Raw genomic sequence first — 20,955 nt, 5'->3', positions numbered from 1 at the left:
AAACCCAGCTCTGCTTTACACTGAGCTTTTTTACTGTTGGTTATGTCCTCCCTAAATAAGTACATGAACTTAACCAGTGACTAGAGCAAATGCATGGATCTGGGTTATGTCTCCAGCTCCAACCATTTACTTTATTGTCCTCCACAACATACAGAGCAATTCTCCTTAAATAGTCAAATGTGAAGTAGCTCAGTAGAGAGACAAGGAAATGCCTAATCCAAAACTAATCTATGGGGCAAACTACACGTGGGAAAAATTACTTTAACTTGGGTGAAGTCACAGGAATTAACTGAAGGAAGCCTATATGGTCCTAGCAGACAGGACCTATCCCATATCACAGACAAAAGGGACAGGAGCAAATATCCCTGAAAACATTTATTCTCAGCTCCAAATCTAGAAATCAGCACATGGGTACATCACATTAATCAAGCCCATCAAAGAAATCTCTGTATCATTTCTGATCACCACTTCGCCCTGTCTAGGGTCTCACCTTTCACTGTGGCCAATCTCTGAGAAAGACATCAGGGAAAAAAAAAAAAAAGAAAAAAAAAAAAAGAAAAAACCACCACACCCACAACTCAAACCTAATAATTGAAAAAATGAAGTGGGGGAAAAATCATTCTCTGTCCCTGCAGGTAAGGTTGAAGTCCTGAAGCACTATATTTGCGAATAATTAATCAGAGATTGACAAGTTAAACATCCTAACAGGGCATTTTAAATCTATAAAAAATTTTTTGCTTAAATCACATTAATTTTTCAGAAATGTACAATAATCTTCGTGGTTTAAAATGACTTTGTATTCATTTTTAAATAGAGAGTATTTTTATTCGTCTAATACATTATCCTTTCAAGAAAATTATCATACTTGACTACAAGTACTTAATGAGCCGCTAATTAATACTCGTATTTCTCCCCATTTAAAACTCCTTTGAGAAATGAGGTCAGAAACCTGGTCTTAACACACAAGATGCTTCTCAGAGGCTGAAGGGGGAGGGACCCAAAAGGCACCTGTCACTTTCTCCGTGGAGGGTATCTCCCCTTGAAAACTCAAGCCCAACAGGATGGTGATTCCTCCGGCTGGGCACACGGCTGACGTGGCCGGGACACACTGGCCCAGCAGCTCCTCCCCAGCTTGTGAGTGACGAGAAGTCATTCTCAAAACTTTTGTTTAACAGGCAGAGTTTTACTTTTCCCACTCTGGTCAGTTTGCAGCAGACAACCTGCCCGCCTCTCCCTGGGAACGCCGCTGAAGGGCTTTTTTGTCCTACTACATCGTGCTCCTGGAGCCACTAATTCCCCCGTCTTGCCTCTGCCAAGTGCAGCAACACAATGATGGGCAGTTCCACCTTCCTCTGCACAGAGGCCCAGGCTGAGCTGTGGCACCGTGCCAGCAGCTCCAGCCATCCCTGTGCCTTGCCAGGGGTGCGGTAGGCAAATTCAGGCTATGAACACCTCCTGGAGCAGGAGCGGCCGTTTCAGACTCAAGGAATTGCTGCAGGTTTAAAGAGCAAAAGCAAAGACCGAGTGACAAGCGTTTTTGTAGCTGCTGGGAAATTTGTAGATACCCGTGAACCTCACTTCTGGGTTTGCTCCGCATTGTATACTAATTGCAATTATCTAAGAGTAGCTCCACAATGGGAGGAGGGGAGGAGAGGAAGGCTTCCTTTTGGCACAGCTTCTTCAGAGTTCAAAGGACACATATGGCCTGCAAACACAGCGCAGGGGATAATGTAAAATTAAAGGAGGGATAGGAGGAAAATGAGAACGCAGCAGGGATGAGCAGTGTTGTTCTAGATCTGCTTGACTGGAATTTTAAATAAAGGAATGGGGGGTAGGGGGTAATCAATCAAACCCCACCCTTATTTTAATTCCACGGCCAAACAGAAGGAGGGATTGTGGGAGGGAACCCATCTGAAGGGAAGACCTCTGAAGAGCAGCACCCGAGCACTTTTGCTGGGCACAGAGACCCCAAGCCCACGGCCTCAGCCGGGCAGCAGCACCCAGAGGACTCTGCCCAGAGAGCAGGACTGAAAGCGGCCAGATATACAAAGGCTTCAGGAATTGTACTGGCATCACCTCCAAAGAGACGAGAGGCATGCATTTCAGAAGAAACACATGTACAGTACCAAACCTGCAGGGAGGGACAGCATGTCTGCCCACAGTTTAAAGCAAGCATGAAAAGGTATGTGAATAGCATAGGTCATGAGTTGCCCTGCAGTATTCATGTAGCTACGCAAAGGGAGACACATAAAACTCAGCAGGTTGCGAGACAGTGCCTGTGCCCAAGCTGAATCCCTGCTCCTGCTTGTGGCCCTCTATTAGTTAGGGTAGATACCAAAACCCTGCTCCCTGCCACTTGCAGGGCATGTCAAGCGCAAAAACAAATAAATAAATAAACAAAACAAAAAAGAAAACCATCCACAATAATCCTTGGTTGTAATTTCTACATAATTATTGCACAATGACTGCCCATAATGAGAGAATGAATTTATAACCACACACAAACTATATTTACCAGTGGACTGGTTACAAAGCAAAACAGCAGGAAACCACAATGTGTGTCTACATATTAGCTTCTTGGTTATGGTGCAGAGCAGGGCTGTCTGGGCAGATGAAACCCAGGTATGCTGGCCAAAGAGAAGCACAGCCCTGTGGGAGGGAACCTCGGCCCAGCAGGGCACAGAGATGTCACCAGGTGTTCAGGAGAAGCTACATAGAGATGCGGCTAGAAAGACCTGCTTGGCTTCAGAGTTAAATAATTGGGCATCCAAACAAAAACTGAAGGGAGTCTCACCTCCCAACTTTCTCAGCTTCCACAAATTTCCATTCCTGTGGGGAATTACAAAACAAACAAACAACAACACAGAAAACAAACAGAAAAGCCACCTCACAACTGGAAATGTGGCCCCCTGGGCAGTCAGGACACAGAAAGTTAATTGTTCTGCCCCTTGGAATGAACAGTCCCTCCCAGAGGGCACTTTGTCCTCTTCCCTTATCTGCTATTCAACAGCTGACACCCAGCAAAATGCGCAACATTCAACTCAAACTAGGGCAGCGGGACTGCATCTCAGAGAGGAGGCCTCGTGAGGTCAGCAGCTGAGCCTCTGATGACAGCTTTCTAGCACTGGGGAGAAGTGATTTGGGTTTGTCTGCCAGCCACCATACATTGCTGAGCTCGGGGGGGCCTTCACACCTTCAAATGCTGCTTTTCAGGCAAATTTGGCCAAAACTGCCTCACAGCTTCGGAAGTTACTATAAATGTATATGGACTGACGGACTCAAGGAAAGACAGGGTCATGGGAGCCCCATTTGCTTGGGCAGACGCCACACAAGCAGGCAGCGTCCCTGCTGCCAGCAGTGCCCCTGACCACCTCACCCCATACCAGTATGAACCCTCGTGCTTTCCAAGCTGGTGTGAGAATGATGGTGAGCTAGATCCACTCAAGATCCTGCTGAAAACATACCTTCTTTTTTTCTTTTTTTTTTCCTTATTTTTTTTGGGGGGGGGAATTATTTTTTACTTGAATTCTTTCCCAGGCCTGGCTGAAAGCACAACTACACAATGCTTATGTCAGCACAAGGAAGCCATCTAATGAGCACCCAAGAGGTGGGGGGAGCAGGACTGCTGCCATCGCCATCCCAGCTACCTTAATGAGCTTGTAAAACAATGGTCTACGGACAGCGGGTTAAAAAGTCACAGAGCTCCAGTTAACCCAGAAAGGCAGATGAAAAAAAAAAAAAATCAAAAACCACGCACACACAAGTTACTGACTTGCTGCAATGTCAGGCTGTCAAAACACAGCAAAAGCACAGGGCCTTCCCTCGGGGAAAAGAAACCCTACACTCAGGTCCACAGCAGCCCCAATGCAGAAGGGCTCCTGATACACACACAGGGGAAATCTTGCTCTTCACTAGTTCCTAAGTAGGATACACAGCAAAAAAACGCACCTTGTAAAACACTGGTATCTCAAAATGACCCATCCTCTTATATTTTTGGCTAAGCATTCTCTCCCTGCCCTGCTCTGTCCCTGGACAGACACCGAACAGCTCAGCCCCAACTCCAGGTGGAAGCATAAAAGCGAGAGAGGAGGGTGAATGGGGGAAACAACTCTCCTTGTCCATGAACTATGGGTACAAACCCACTGCAACAAACAGCATAACCCTAAACACACATTACGATGGAATCCATGATTGCCATTTCTGCTGTTTATGCTGACCAGTGCATTATTATTACTCTGGTGGTAATCAGTGAACCTGCCACTAATAGTAAGTATGCGTTGGGCTTGCTATCAATCCTTGAAATGCCTGAGGACAATCATATGGTCTTGAAATGCAGCCCAAAAGGGCACCATTATTCCAGAATTGAGTTGTTTTTGGAAGATCAGTCAAAAGCAGTTCCACATACTTAGATGTCTTTTTGAGGTTGCTGACAATTTTTCCCGGCTTTACAGCCACATGTTCTGATCCTTAAGGCATTTTCTTTCCCCTGTTGCTGAAAGAGCCACACAAAGAGAAATCTGACTATGCCAGGAAATCAGGTAACTGACTATACACAGAGGGCTGTCAAATATGCACAAAGTAAACGAACTGAAATAATATTATTTTTTCCCCTGTAATACCCTGCATTTGTAGTCACTGTAGGTGTTACATGTAACAACAGCAAGTGGAGCAATTTCATACAGCACTTTCCATATTGAGACAGCTACTCCACACCCCCCTGTGCAGTAGACAGTTTCAATAGCTCACTCTATTATGGCAACATAGTAAGGCAACTCAAACCCAGAACAGTAACCATTTACTAGAACCAGGGCTAAAACCTAGACTAATGAGTGGCCATGTCTATAGCCAGACCAACTCTGCCTCCCAGGGGAAGCGTGGACATCACCAGTGGCTGGTAGGCAGAAGCAGGTGCCTCTGATGGCACAACTCTTGCCTCCCAACAGAGGTGGCCAGCAGCATGAGCAACACATGTGCACATTGTATTGGGATGGCACATCTGCAGGAGAGATACTAGATGCTACAAGGGGTGAGCTCCTGCTTGTAAAGCCTTGGAAAAATGCTAGGTGAGAAGTATGTATGTACTGCTATTAGCACAAGGCTCATGGGGGATGAGCAGAGGCCCTGACTGACAGCACTGCTCCCCTCCCATTGCTCATCAATGGGAAAGAAAAAACACTGAGCCGAAAAACAAACATGAAACACACCCAACTCAACACCATATCCAAACCAAACAACTAAAGGCAGAAAAGAAATTAATCCCAAGCACCCACTGTATTTTATGTTCTTTTTGTCATCAGTTACAATTCCCATGATGTTAATAATGTGTATTCATACAATGACAAATGGAGTGCACAGCAAGACACGCAAGGAGGAGAAGGTCGATGCCTGCCATCAGACATGACATGTCACAGACACTCAGAAGGTAACAACACTCAACGGATTAAGTATCATTCAGTGTCAGTCATCATATTATCGCATCCGAAACTGGGCCCAAAAATACATATGAAAACACACATTTCAAACGTGGCTAAAACAATAGTACGAAGCAAAACATATGATACTAATTCAAGTGTTACAACAAATTGTCCACTGTAGCTGGAAAACAGAGAAACACAGCCCTGACAAAGGATCTTAACAACACCCACCTAACAATTGTTAGCTGTTCATATTTAGCATACATTCTAGCATATTCCTAAACCAGGCACTTCTGAAGGAAGGAAAAAATATGAGAGAACAGGTTAATCAGTTAAATGTAAATAATAAAGAAAATCAAAGACATAAATGAGAAGAAATTTCAGCTAACAAACATGAAAAGAATTTATGTGCACATGCATGTGAAATTCAACGTAAGTCCAACTTCAGGTCTCCTGGATCACATCTGTGTTTTTCAGATATCAGTTTCAGAAGTTCACTGTTTTTTTCACACATAGTTTCAGAAGGACTGCTGTCTCTAACAGTGACATTCTGCCCTCCAGTTCACACAACATCTTCCCACTGACTCCAACCAGTTTAAGGTTAACTACAAATACAACAGAAAATCTGAGGTACCTTGTTGCCTTTATTTTCCTTTTTTTCTGATGTTCTATTAAGTTATTCATAATGAATAACAAATTGATATGTTTTTGAATTAACAATTAGTACAAACAAACACTCTAATATTTTACAAACCTATTTGATGCAAAATACTAGATATGTGTTCTAGGCCTCAATTTTTCAGACTTTTATTACTGAATTCTGACTTCTTTTAATTCCATTAGCACTCTCAACAGCTTATTAATGTAAAGCAGAGCCTTGTTAATTTGCAATAATGTTCAAGATACCTACTCTAAATTAATGGAAGAAATCAATAAATTCATCAATCAACAAAAAGGAACAGAAAAGAAATACGACAAAATGCATTCTGTTCTATTACTGTGGCAATCCTAAATGGTGTTTTAATTATTCATATAAATATCTCTAATGCAGTAGTAAATGTGTTCTACAGCATAAGGAAAGGAAAGGAAAGGAAAGGAAAGGAAAGGAAAGGAAAGGAAAGGAAAGGAAAGGAAAGGAAAGGAAAGGAAAGGAAAGGAAAGGAAAGGAAAGGAAAGGAAAGGAAAGGAAAGGAAAGGAAAGGAAAGGAAAGGAAAGGAAAGGAAAGGAAAGGAAAGGAAAGGAAAGGAAAGGAAAGGAAAGGAAAGGAAAGGAAAGGAAAGGAAAGGAAAGGAAAGGAAAGGAAAGGAAAGGAAAGGAAAGGAAAGGAAAGGAAAGGAAAGGAAAGGAAAGGAAAGGGATCTTAGGTCCCAGTTCAGGAATGTGGTTCCTTTGAGGAATAGAAAGGAGGTATCTGAATACTTTTTTGTATTTCATTCTACATGCTCACATGCGGTTCTGTTTTGGATCCAGAATACCGCAAGATTACTTACTTGCCAGCAGTCTCTGCAGAGAGCAGCACCATACAGAAAGTCAGACAATATCGCACAGCCTGTAACAGACCACACGACACAACCACGGGGCAGAAGCACCTCTCCATCGCTCCTGCCGGAGCCAACAAGCAAATTCCCAGAGCTGCAGCTTGACAGGGAAGGCAGCCAATACCCCACATCTTGACATCCCACGGAGAAAATGAGGATAAAACAATAAGCTAGTGAATATCTCTGGGAAGAGAAGCCAGGGTCTAAGTTCTGGGCCTGCTTTGCCAAGCCACTCCTCCTTTTTCATCAACATGTAAAACTCCATGCATCTTCTGTAGGCAGCTCCCTGGGCTGTGCCATTCTCACTCATTCACAGCCACGTTCAGGCTGCCCACCCAGTAGCTACGTGCAAGTAGTAACTATCATTCTTGTCCCAGGAGAGACACCAGTAGCACAAAGAAAGCTGCAAAACCTCATGTAAAATTCTGGGTAAAAGTGGAGTTTCTCAAACTATGACAGTGAGCTTCAGAAGGGAGACTTTTAAGTGCACACAGCTTCAAAAATGTGGCTCCTTTTCATGTCGGCATGGCACATGAAGGGTTAACATCCCACTACTGCTTACATTATTTATTAATCTCACCCTTCCCTTATTTAGCCATTTCTTCCTTAAGTCCTGGCATCGCTTCTGCATTTCCCTTACAATTTTGGGTCCTTTTCCTCCTGAGATTATCATCTGCTGGAGGCTCCTCCTCCCCTCCACTGCCCACATCCCAATCTTTGTCTTGGTTCCCTACAATGCTTCGTGTCTGGCCAAGCTCCGCGCTCACTCCAAATTTATTGCTCTCCTCCTCTTCCAAGCTCACAAAGCAGGTTTTCACTCAGTTGCCCTCGCCTGCCAGGATGAGGAGCAGCACATGGAACCTGGAAAGAAGAGCCGATGAGCACCAGCCACCAGGAGAGCAGGGCTTTGCTACTAGAAACCCAAGGTGGGAACACACACCGTGTGTCTTATTTAGTGCCAAGCCGAAATGTTTCTGTCTAGGATGTCTGTTTGTATCTCGAGTCACAAAGAAGCCATTAGTACCAATAATGTGTCATTACGGGGGCGTCAGCACAGATTCTGTAGCTAAGGTTAATTTGAGACGCATAATTTAAAGCAGAACTAGAATCCCTCCATTTCACACTTTAATAACTGAATTCAAATCATTCTTCAAATTTGACACAGAAGCTCTTAAGGGGACACTTGCACTTTTTCCTTTTCTCTTTTTTTTTTTTGGCCAATTTTAAGTAAAACACAAGCTATCTATTGCAGAAGAAAAATGTACTGATCCTCCCTTTACGATCACTTTAACATTCTCCTCTCACATTTCTTTTCAGCAGCTTCATACAGCATCATGCTTCACACATTCATTCTGACATGTCAGAATATGCCTGATACAGGCCACTTCTGCAATTAAAAAAAACCCTCAAAGTTAAAAATCACACTTATCATAACCCTAGTGATTTTGCCAAGAACAGCTGAGAACACTGCTTATCTTAAACACACCACATCACTTAGGTAACAGTAGCACCCGCACAATTCTCTGTCCTTAGTATTTCTACTCTCAACATCCTGCCAAAATACATAAGAAACATAATTCTTGTTTTTCCACACAGAAAACTGAGGCAAAGACAGAAGGATGCTGTGGTTCAACAAGTGCTTCAAGCTGGTCCAAGTCTCCCAAATCCACTGATAATTTGTTTTGTCAGGCAACTTCCCTGAGAACAGTTGATAAAACACGGGAAAAAATTAAGCAAATACTCATCACAACAGATCTCCATGCTGCTCAAGCAGAGATACAACACCCTTCTATCAAAAGCCTCCTGCCTTTTACTGTGGATTCTTCAATGACGCTCACGTAACATTACCAAAATGCATAGAAACATACAACAATTTTTGTCATCTGACACAACTTGATTTTGTTCTGAATTTTCAAGAAATCACAGTTCAAGCACACAGACATTCTTTGGAGGACTGCCCTTCATGCTAAAAATGGCAATGGAATTGCACAAGGCGGGTGGGTTGTGGGGAAGGGGGGGAAAAAAAATTCCAAGAAATCTTTGACTCATCCATTGTTATTCATCAGTTTTCTGAAGCAGAGAATGGAATGCTGTCAAGCTAAAATTGACAGTGCTATTTTCTGATCTCTCGGTGATGTCAATCCTTCACAAAGCCACAAATGCTGAGAAAATTTTTCTCCGCAAAAGTCTAAGAATGACTCTTAAATTTTATTAGTTTGGGGGGAAAAAAACCTCCAGAGCTAGAAGAGGTAGTTGATATTAAACTCCTACGTAGGTGTGCTTTTGAATACTGAGAGTATTAGGCTTCATAGCTTTGTGCCATCTGTGACTCAGACTTGCTGCCACAGGTGTCAAGAGACCTGGGACCTATCTCGAGCTCTGTAGAAACCTGCTGCTTTGTGATTTTACTTTTTTTTTTTACTATAGAGTAAAAAATTCACCCTCAAAGACAGAAAAAAAAGCAGGCTTTTGCACTCAGTACAGACCTGAACCCTTTTAGTCAACATGTTTTACTGTCCAGTTAACTTCCATCTAGCAAAGCAGATTTTTCTGCTGTTTAATTCTCAAGTTTTTCAGAGCAACACAATGTCTACTAAGTTTAACAGCCGAAATGGCTTTGATAAAGTTCTGAGAATAAGGTATCTATTCTGGCATGCCAACACATTATTTTTAATTGTAGCTCATTAAAGATGTAATAGAAGAAGAATTATATTCACTTTCAGCACTGTTCTGTCAATGCAGTGAGATAATCATGCTGTTGTATCGTACATAAAGCAATATTTATGCATAGTGGCTTAGGTAATCTAATGGAAAGGCAGAAAGCAGTGATTCACTCCTTGTTCAATCTGTTGCTACAACATGGCTTTTACCTATCATAGGATCTAAGCAGGCATAGAGTGATTGGTTTCAAATGTTAGTAAAACAGAGACCTGGAAAACGAAAAGACAAGTCAGTTAAAATGTCAAACAAAAAACAAAAAACAAAACAAAACAAAGACAACTGGACTGCAGACGGGAAGTACTTTACAGAGCAGTGTATAAATGTAGGCCTCTGAGGTAATTTAAACCAAATGCAGACTGAAACTGAAGTAGTATGGTGAGTCAGCACAGTAAAAGGACACTAAAATCACACATGAGAGAAGTGCAATCCTTTTTGTATACACACTGTATCTTATTCCAAATTTACCAGAAAACAAATTACTTGTCTCCTTTATGTTGTACCTTCTTTGCCTCCTTCTGGACCCGACCTCTACCTTCCAGAAACAAATTGTGTACAGGCTGACTAGCTGTAAATTCTGATGTCTAGGACTCTAATTTCCCTTTCACAAAAACTTCATCTCCTGACCACGACAACGTTAATAATTGTTGGCACGAATGCTGCTGACCATCTTCCAAGCTACAATTACTTTCCTCTGGAAACAAAATTTTTTTCAAAATGAATACTTAAAATGAAAACTGTGGAGAATCATTACAAGCTCTGACAATTTTAAGTGCCTCTCAGATTCTGCCATCCCAGAGGTTTCAGCCACCTATGGCTTGGTGCATACCAGGACTTAGCACTAAATACACTTATCACCAATCAAAGAAAGGCTTAGCCTTCTATCTGCCTCAAACATTTTTAAAACCATTGCCATTTTTAAACTTACAAAGCAATTTTCATCTTCATTCTCATCTCATTCTTGCCTCATACTTCCACAAGAACGTAATTCTGTGAAAGCCACAACAATTGCTTGTTCAACAGAGACTGCCACTCTCTGAAATGCTTTCTGAGATAGATTTGTACAGATAGACGTGGGTAGAAATGAATAATCCAAAAATATCCACAATAGATAATGAGCACAGTCTAGAAAAAAAAAAAATACCACGTACTGCAAATGCAGCCCAAATTGGAACGAATGCCTACAGTAGCAACAGCACAGTAAGAGCAAAATGTTATTGAACATTACTGGCGTGCAGCCCGCAATTACAAAAAATACTGCAGTATTCCACAGTAACAGCATAAAATATTATCATTTCAAACAAAGCAGCTGCAGCACCCGTCCCACAGCAACCACGCCAGAGAGAACCCGGGGAGGAGAGGGCGGACGGCTGCCGAAGGGCTCCCTTGCTGCTGATGGTGGGTGGGCCATGGGGTCCAGGAGCCCTTGGGACGGCTTCTCCTGGCAGCCACGGCTTCCCCCAAAGCCAGGGCACGAAGAACCGCGGCTCATCGGTGAAGGGCTCCCACATGGGCCCCAACTGCCAAGCCCTCCTGCAGAGGGGAAGCACACTGACCGCTCTGTCTTCGGGCTTTTGCCCGTAGTCAGCTTTCGGATGAATTTGCGTTTTCACAGTGTCATGGATTCAATAAAATCTTCCCCATTCCAGCACCTCTGCACTAACCCCTGTGTTACCCAGACACCTCTAACACTCTGCCAACATGTTTTAACTGGGCTAGCAAGAGGCTCCCAAGCATCAAGTAACATACACTGCTGTTAAAATGGCTATTATTCACTTCCCTAGGGTTGCTCTGCTACATATCAGCAAAACGGAAGATGATGTGCACATGATTTTATTGGCAATGCTCTTCTCAGCCTCTCTATCCAAGGACCACCAGCACAGAGCACAGTCTCATCAGGGCAAACAGAAAAACATGGGAAATTACAATTAAGTTCTCCTGCTCGCTGTCATGCACAGCACAGAAATCAGTAGTCCTAGCTCATAATTTGTAGAAATAACATTTATCACATTTGGTTTCTACACTGGATCATGAAAAAAGACCAGCTAAGGAGTCACATGTTTTCACCAAATTTTATGCACTTGCAGAACTAGCAACCAGAGGAAAAAAAACGCAGAACCTTGAACAGTGAGGTTAGTGGAGAAGGAAACTGTTCCAATGAAAGATGATGATGGCAAAGGAGTGGATGTGGTCTATCTTGATTTCAAGCATTTGACACAGTCTCCCACAGCATTCTTGCTGCTAAACTGAGAAGTGTGGACTGGACAATCGGGTATTGAGGTGGACTGCGAACTGGCTGAAGGAAGGAACCCAGAGAGTCGTGGTCAATGGGGCGGAGTCCAGTTGGAGGCCGGTATCTACTGAAGCGCCTCAAGGGTTGGTACTGGGACCAGTACTATTTAATATATTCATCAACAACTTGGATGAGGGAATAGAGTAACTGTCAGCAAGTGTGCTGATGGCACGAAGCTGGGAGGAGTGGCTGACACGCCAGAAGGCTGTGCTGCCATCCAGCGAGACCTGGACAGGCTGGAGAGTTGGGCGGGGAAAAATTTAATGAAATATAACAAGGGCAAGTGTAGAGTCTTGCATCTGGGTAGGAACAACCCCAGGTGCCAGTATAAGTTGGGGAACGACCTGTTGGAGAGCAGTGGAGGGGAAAGGGACCTGGGGGTCCTGGTGGACAGCAGGATGACCATGAGCCAGCACTGTGCCCTTGTGGCCAGGAAGGTCAATGGCATCCTGGGGTGTATTACAAGGGGGGTGGTTAGTAGGTTGAGGGAGGTTCTCCTCCCCCTCTACTCTGCCCTGGTGAGACCACATCTGGAATATTGTGTCCAGTTCTGGGCCCCTCAGTTCAAGAAGGACAGGGAACTGCTGGAGAGGGTCCAGCGCAGGGCAACAAAGATGATGAAGGGAGTGGAGCATCTCCCTTATGAGGAAAGGCTGAGGGAGCTGAGTCTCTTTAGCTTGGAGGAGACTGAGGGGTGACCTCATTAATGTTTATAAATATGTAAAGGGTGAGTATCACGAGGATGGAGCCAGGCTGTTCTCGGTGACAAGCAATTATAAGACAATGGGCAATGAATACAAACTGCAACACAGGAGGTTCCACTTAAATACGAGAAGAAACTTCTTCACAGTGAGGGTAACAGAACACTGAAACACGCTGCATATTTACTGCCATACTAGATACTTCCCAGTTCACCAGCACTTTGCATCTTTCCCATACCGGCTTTTCTCTACCAAACATAAAGGGGACTATAGTATTTTTATACAATATATATGCAATAAACTGCAGTAATGCATGCAGTAGATTGAAATACTGCATTTTTGTATCCTCATAAGCCATTCATTGGCTTATGGATTCAAAGTCCAACAAAGAGTGCTGCAAATCCACATAAAGTCTCTGGGTGCTGGATTTGACGTATCTAACAGATGTGCAAAGTAACACGTAACCAGATGCCTCACAGAGAGAGACCAAAAAGTCCTAAAGATGTTGTGGCAAAGGAGAGGGTGAGAATAAGAACAGAGTCCCCTATGCAGCAAGGAAAGGTTAGGCTTTATTAATTTATTGTCTACAATGCTGTAATTTTTCACATCTGTAATTCAGCTACGTTAGCACGAGAGAGGGCTTTAGAGGAGGTGGCGAGTTCCAGCCACTGTGGCCTGGTTTGCTCCATGCCAGGTTGATCAACTGTTTCTTGGTGTCTGTGAAACTTCAAGGTCCTACCTCCAAAGAACTTCATCCAGAAGGAATGGGAGGTCTAACTCCTCAAAAGAAAAACTCCTCTGGAAAAAAAGCATACGGCTGTATAATAGTAATCACTTCAGAAGCCCCTCTCCACTCCATAAGTTGGTATGTCCTGGCCACAGTGACTTGGAAAAAATGGCTGGTGTGCTTTTACAGTAATCTTCTAAAGCAGAGGTGAACAGTGGGTGAGAAAATGGCATGAACTTGTTTAAAAGCCTCAATTTAAAACTTCTGGCTACTCCCAGTTTATGGAGTAAGTCAAAACCACTCTCTACCAGAAACTGTGTGAACCACTGACTTCAGATCTGGATCCTGCCTTTTGCAAAGCTGTTGGTGGGCTTGGATCCAAGGCTTTAGTTCACGCTCTTATCTACTCCATAGTAAAATGACTTACACCATACGTCCTTTATAATAAATAACCTCACAGTGAGGAAGCACAGTATTGGCATGGTTCATATTTACATCACTCTTTTGAAAGCCAATGCACATGGTTTAAGGAAAGTGTTGGAAATATTACGTTTTTCCAACATTTTGCCTTATGCGGTTTACAGCCAGCATAGTCAATGGCCACCTAAGCTTCACCCATTTTCACATGATGTGCTAAGCAGCACAAACCCCAGGTAATGCCCACCAGCGCTGAGCAGAGTGGGCACAGCCACATGCCACCGCAACGGTGCCCCAGGCTGTGCCACTGCACACTCCCGGTTCCCTGCAGCGCAGGTCTCCACTCTCTGCCCCTACCGCCTCCTCTTTACAAAGGCTCACACATACTTACAGAAACAAATGAACAATTCCATTATGTGCCTGGCAGCCCGTGCACTTTCTTTCTGATTCACAATAGAGGCGCCCCGCTGAAAAGATCCATATACTGGGTGGGGCGGGGGGGAAGAAAAAAATCTAAGCGAGTCTCCAGCAAGCAAACATATTATCAAAGCCTCATTTCCACTTAACACAAGTTGCTTTGGGAACTAATGCAGCTGACTTGAGGAGAAAACACAAACAAACAAACAAACAACCTCTTTTTCCATTAGCCAGAGGGAAGAAAGGAAAAAAAAAAAAAAGAAAAGAAAAAGAAACATTTGAACCAGTGCCATCTTTGTTGAAGAACTCCACTAAACTAATGCTTTAGAAGAGCTGAAGAGCATGGGCAAGGGACAATTTGTGACTGATCACTGCCGTCTGAACATGGCATGCTGACAGCTGAAAGAAGAGCAGAGAAAGGCAAAATATAACAGGCATGTGTTTAACCCAGGCAGGCTCAGTCCCCCATATTCACTCCCTGCGAAAAATACAAGGCAAGAGAAAGTCAGTCCCTCTGCCCGCTCAGCTCAGCGCCCACATAACTCCCTGGCACACATCACAGGACCTTCCCCAGGCATATAAAAGGAGGCATTAAAAAAAAAAAAAAATCAAGAAAGGGCAGGAGTAGCGGTACAATTTAACAGATATTAAAAAGCTTCTCTTGCCACCAAGGAAATCTCCCTTTCTTTAATGATCAGCCAATGAGCTCCTGCACCCTCCAATACAAAGAAAACTAAACAAGATTCAACAATTTTGTGACTGCAGAGAGCTGATCAAATTATTATAAAGGCCACAGAGATGCTACAAAGATACCTTCCCCTGAACTTCAACACGCACCTCCTCAGAGAGCAACAAGAAGGCAGCTGTGAAAGGAAAATCACACGCGTTATCCTTGTCTGACGTCAATGAAAAAAGACAGGAATAAAAGTATTTTGATTTATGCTCTACAGAGCTGAAAAGGAACGCGTGCCACCAGGAGAGTGGGATGGAGAGAAAGCAGAGGTGGGCTGAGCGCGATCACATGTGGGTCACTGTGGGGCACCTCTCTATCTCCCACCCGTTTGGCCAGGACTGTCACTCTACACCTGGATAAGGGCTCGCTCCAGAGAGGAAAGTATTTCCCCACCTGAACCACAGGGGTGGATGCAGAGAGGGGAGGGTAAGGACCAGAGCCCCTGAAGGCTGTACAGCAGCAGTTTCAAACAGATTTGCATTAATGCCTCATTTCACAACTATAGAAATCACCTCAGATTCCTACTGAAAGAGTCTTGTATTCCTGTTTGGGCTCACAGTCCCTAGAGCAAGACCTGCACAGACAAAGGAGTTGGCTATGCTGATCTGTAAAAGTTTGGAACTTTTAGGATAAATCAGTACAAATGCCTACAGGACTATTACAATTTCCCAAGAAATGGCTCTTGTCCACTGACCAGAAAGGAAATATTTAGCTCCCTGCAGCGAGCCCGTTGATTTCAAAAGAAACTTAATAGCTCTGTTCCTACAAAGCAAATACAGAGCAGTCACCAGGGGCCAGCTATGCTCTCCTCTCTTCTGAAACCTGGTAAGCAACAAATGTCTGCAAATGCCACCAGCCCCAGGGTTTTGATATTCTGCAGGTTTATGGGACTGTATCCCCTGCTTCTTTATGTGGGTCTTTTTGATTCTGCAAGTTTCTTACAGTAATTTTGTCTCCTTCAGCACACTTATGGGAGAGAACAGAGTAAATACGTTGATTTTTTTTTTATTTAAGAAAGAGACTGGTGGTTTTTAGGTTTCATTTATGCAGCAACTTCAGTGGTTCTAAGTTTTACAACTGTCACGTTTTCTCTTTACTAGACAAAAAAGACTCGGAGGTCATTCTTTCCTAATGAGTGATGAAAACAAAAAAAAATGAAGACTGGAGGGAAAAGGTGAGCTTTTCCCTGCAACTCACAACGGCCTTTATTTAAAACAAAGTCAGGACAGCACAATTTGGCCTCATCAGGTAACTCTTAGTTCGGCTGCTATTCAAATATCCAAGCGTAATTTGCAACTCTTGTTATGAAAGGGGTCATTACTTTCTTTATACATTTAATTCTACTTGTTCAAGACACACTGATGAAGCAATTAAGGCGGACGTATTACTAAAGCTGCTGTAGAATTTACAGGCTCTGTTAAGCACTTTGGTATTTCAATGAGGTGCTTAAACATAAAAATGAGAACTGTGTATTTAATACAAAAATATCAGTTAAGAATGCTGTAAAATCAGATTACTCATGACATTATCACCAACAGTAAGAGACTTGTATATGCATTTTTGTGGCTGTGCGTTGTACATTCTTCAATAGCTTTCTTCTGCAGAGTTGCCATATGATAGAGATTCCAAATTTGGAAATATTCAGGCACATACCTAACTTTCAGGGAGAACAGTCTCATTAATTTAAACAGAGTTTAACCCTTATAAATGTTAGAATGATTGCCTGTTTTCAGAATTGGACCTCATGGGGCCCATTTTCAAAAAGTAAGTGCATTACATATTTTTACTGCTGTTTCTGGGTTTGCTATTAAAGTTCTCTCCTTCCCTCTCCCATCTGCTTTTATTGCTTTTGACAGAAATATCACGACAGTCTGAGGTAAATAATGATTAATTTAATTACAAACTGACTGTAACTTATGATGAGACCCTCCAATCACTTACCTCAAATCATGAGTTTTCCAACATGCAATTGTAAATCTTTTTCCCCCTCTCTCACAGGAGATGTTGCAGCCTTTTTCTGATGTTTTGCATTAAAACTCTTTCCCTGTGCTCCAGGATCTTAAACAAAAACAAAACAAGAAAACACTCAGAATGAAAATGTCAGTTCAAGTGATTGGTGGGTGGCTCAGGGGAAATCCCTGACCTTTCTGCAATGTATATTTCATTATTTAAAGCAAGTGTGATAACTCTCCCCAGCAGAAGCAGCATGAACACTCTTCTGTGGGTTGTACTTAAAAAAAAAAAACACACAAAAAACCCACAACAAAAACAAACACCAAATCCCAACTATTTTAGACCACTCGAAAACATGTTATTTTTAAAATCTGCATGACAGCACACTACAAAGCATTCATTTAAACGCACAATCCAGTATATATCAGATTCTACAAATTTATGAAGGTGAGAAGCGAAGAAAGCCCTGAGATAGAAATCAGAAGAAAAATCATTGTGTAAAGTATCAAACTGTTAAACGGGGGAGCAATCATCGATTTGATTATCATTACTACCACTCTTATTACCACTAATAATATGTATACGGCCAACTCCCTAAATCTTCACTGAGTTACTGTAGTATTTCTGTAGTAGCAGCATGGAGGAAGTAGTAGCCGTGCTGGAGCAGCAACACGGCGTTAGCACCACAAAACCCAGCCCAGCTGAGGAGAGAGGAAGGAAGGGAGGAGGAGCGACCAGGCCAATGAGTAAGAGAAACTGGCAGGCCTCTAACACAATCAATTTTGACATTCTCCACCATCGCCAAAAAAGGTCTGAAGGGTTTCAAATTTTCAGCTAGTGCTGCCACCACAACACTTTCTCACCACCCCCCTGTTTCGCCCTCCTCCCTCTCCCATACCTGCAGCAAGGCAGGCCAGGAGCTGGTCAGGCACAGAAGCCTCCAAAATCAGGCTCTGGCAGCAGGAAAATCCCCTGGCTACCAGAAGCAAACGCTGCCAGCCAGCGCAGAGTTCACTTTCCCTCTGAGAGAGCAGTCTGGCATTTGCGCGGCCCCTCCGGATTACAGGCATCCCAGTTATTTCTCTACAAACAATTTTGAGGATCAACAACTATATTCATTCCTGCACTGTAAAAAGCCTGAAAGGCAAATCATTCCCAGGGCTACACCTGTGACTATCGCCACTGAAGCCAACAAACTTTGACAACATGGCAAAGAGCAAGATTTGATCTTGCGTACATGTAAGCCAGCCTGCTTTGGTTTTCTTCCTCTGTTAGGACAGACAGACGGCTCTGAATAATAAGTTCCATTGCTTTTAAGAAAGAGAGACACTATCCACAGGCTTCTGTCGCTGTAGGTACTTCAGAAAATACAACTTTTCCAAAAGCGATCAGAAATCCAGAAAGTACAGCTTTCTACATCACAGTTTATTCCTACACACCCCACCGGAAAAAAACACAACGCAAAACTCAGAGCAAAGACCAACACACAAATAAAGGGGAAAATGGGCTTCCCTTGACACGTGCACAGAGGCTGTGCCTACGTCACCACTGCCCAAAGTTGCCCACAGTAGAAACAAATCCACAATACTCCATTTAAATGACCCTGCTCCCCCACTCCACCGTGCTTGTTCTCACTTACATGGTGTTGCTGCCTGCTTCGAGGAGCCTGCTCTCACTCCACGTGAATAAAGGTTGCAACAGCCAAGCCTGCAGACTTGCAGGAAGAGGGCATAGCCCTCTGAAGCAGTGACACAAATCCACCGAAGGCTGGAAGTTCAACGTGAAATGAGGACACTCCATCCATGACTCATGCCACCTAGGAACCATTCTTAATTTAAGCAAAAGTGTTAAAGGGATTATTTTATGGAGTGTCACCCTGCTGAATCAACTAGGTTCTGCCTCTCATTTTTTTTCCCTGACTCAAATACAAGGTGCCCAGGGATTCTATTTTAAAATCAAAATCAGCATAAATTCCTCCTGTTCTCACTTACATACTTAGATTTTTAATGCTCTGTTTAAAGAGACAAACAATGTCGTTTGGGGGACAGATTCCCAGCTATTCTCTAGGCTTTTTGCATGACCTATGGGCAAATGCTACACAACACTTCCTGAAGGGCTGAAATAGCTCTGAATGACACTCAAGCTTCTATGGTGCAACTAAAGGGGCAACTGAAGTTTGGCTATTAATGCACATTGTCACTTAACCCAAATTTTCCTGTGCCTCAGTTTCCCTTTCCTCTACAGCAAAAATAACAGTATTCCCCCATTTCGGAGGGCTGACATGAGGAATGCAACACCCACGCTGATTTAATGGATAATCTGGTAACGTGGACAAAGTTAAAGATCTCTTAACTCATGTGGGACTGAAACTTCACATCCGCAGAAAAAGACCCTGTGAAACAAAACAAGGAGTGAGTCACCAGCCCGTCCCTCAGATTGTTTTGCTGGATAGTCATTTCAGTAGTACGACTCCCTTCTCCTGGGTGCTCCCAGCAAGCGTGGGGGAGACTGAATGGATTCACTGTAGTGACATAACAGCTTTACAGCTGCTGAAAAAAAGGCCTATTGTAGCCCTGCATTTTACTATCTCGAGTAGCATACATTAATTTGCTGTACAGCTTCCATTACCCATCTGATCCTTCTAGAAACAGGAGCAGCAAACGAAGGTTTGCCAAATGAAAATATATTTAACTGTAATGAAGGAAATGTTTGATTTTCTAAAAAAAAGGTAGCAATTTATATAGCAGATGATAAAACACTAAAGATCCAGTGTAAGAAACATACTTATAACCAAACTGGTTCTGCTTTTTTTTTTTTTTCCTACGTGAGCCAAATTTCATGATCAGAAAGCAGTGGCACGTCTGGCATATGCACGTGTGCTCTTCCTGCAGACCCTATCTACTCGTGGCTTGCACCTCTGTGCATTTCTGGTATTTGCTCAGTAACCTGAATGGTTTCAAAAACAACTGTGAACTCAATACAGAACTACTCAGTCACACATACAAAGCCTCACTCAACAGTCAAATATGCTGGACTTGGCAAGATCACATATGAGTAGATTTGACAGCTCATTTCTAAATGTCTTGATTTTTCTCTGTAGTGTCTGGACTCAAGTCAAGGAGGAAGGACAGTCCTGAATTAGACACATTCCTCACAGCATCCACTCTCCCCCTTCTGGAGAAATGAATGCAACTTCAAACAAATTACAGGAGCATTTTGTTAGCTCTTTCATTTTTCCCAGTGCCATAAATGAGGCAGTGCTTGGCTTCTCTAGCCCTCAGCAGAGCTAAATGAAATAAAAATCTCCCTTCCTCCTCCCATACAAGTAACATTAACCCTGCCAGCTGCAAAGCAGCTGAATTCAGCCAAGGTCCCTTGAAAACAGCAGCACATCACACCTGCAGCATGCTGTACTACTAACCCCCAAGAATTAAATGATGCTCGATCAGCACGTCTCCTCAAAATGTGGTACTTCCCTCAAAAGCTACAAGACTGGACAAAAATCACAAGGTCTTTTTGTCTGCCTGCTGGCTTCGGAGCCATAAGAATGCAACAGGTGTTGTGCTGGTATGCACTCAGAAGGCTGAAATATTTTGCTTTTCAAGAAAATAAAACCTCAAACATCACGACAATAGCAGCCTGATAAAATGTCACCAGTGGAATCCCTCTTTCCCCCCAGTCTTCCTTCATTTCGCAGTGGTGCCTCTCTCAAAGTGCTAATGGAGCTGAACACACTGAGCTGATTTTCCGTTCTAGTCAACTTTTATATTCATTATGTTATTGTGACTTGATTCCAGTCAAAGTCCATGAAAAAGCCCAGTGGAAACAAAGAATCAAGTAAAGAAAAAAAATAAAACCACAGGACAAACTACATCGAAAGACTGCTTATACTGTTGGATTTGGGGCAGGTTTGCCCACCTTCAAGCCTGGGCAGCTGGTGGGGCTGCCAGTCTCCCTCACCATCCCCAGGGCAAGCAGTTCTGGGGTGGCCCTGGACTAAACCACCGTGGTACTACCATATGTGACAAGACAGGGCCAAGACC

The 20,955-nt window shown here is 43.2% G+C and overlaps 1 protein-coding gene across 9 annotated transcripts in view; it reads right to left on the bottom strand.

Annotated features, from left to right (window-relative positions):
- Nucleotides 1-20,955, bottom strand: part of ATXN1 (ataxin 1) — a 218,767-nt gene that overhangs the window by 139,335 nt on the left and 58,477 nt on the right. For 7 of the 9 annotated variants that reach the window (XM_065832247.2, XM_071804589.1, XM_071804587.1 and 4 more), the window contains one exon: nucleotides 16,901-17,017. The exons of 1 other annotated variant lie outside the window; for it this stretch is intronic. The gene's annotated coding sequence lies outside the window, so the exon portion shown is untranslated. Of the gene's footprint in view, nucleotides 1-16,900; nucleotides 17,018-18,551; nucleotides 18,625-20,955 lie in introns of those variants that run through there. One more of the 9 variants, XM_071804590.1, reaches the window with a different exon arrangement.

This window comes from Patagioenas fasciata, chromosome 2 (assembly GCF_037038585.1).
Source record: "Patagioenas fasciata isolate bPatFas1 chromosome 2, bPatFas1.hap1, whole genome shotgun sequence".
NCBI lineage: Eukaryota > Metazoa > Chordata > Aves > Columbiformes > Columbidae > Patagioenas > Patagioenas fasciata.
This window is presented reverse-complemented; position numbering and strand designations above follow the sequence as displayed.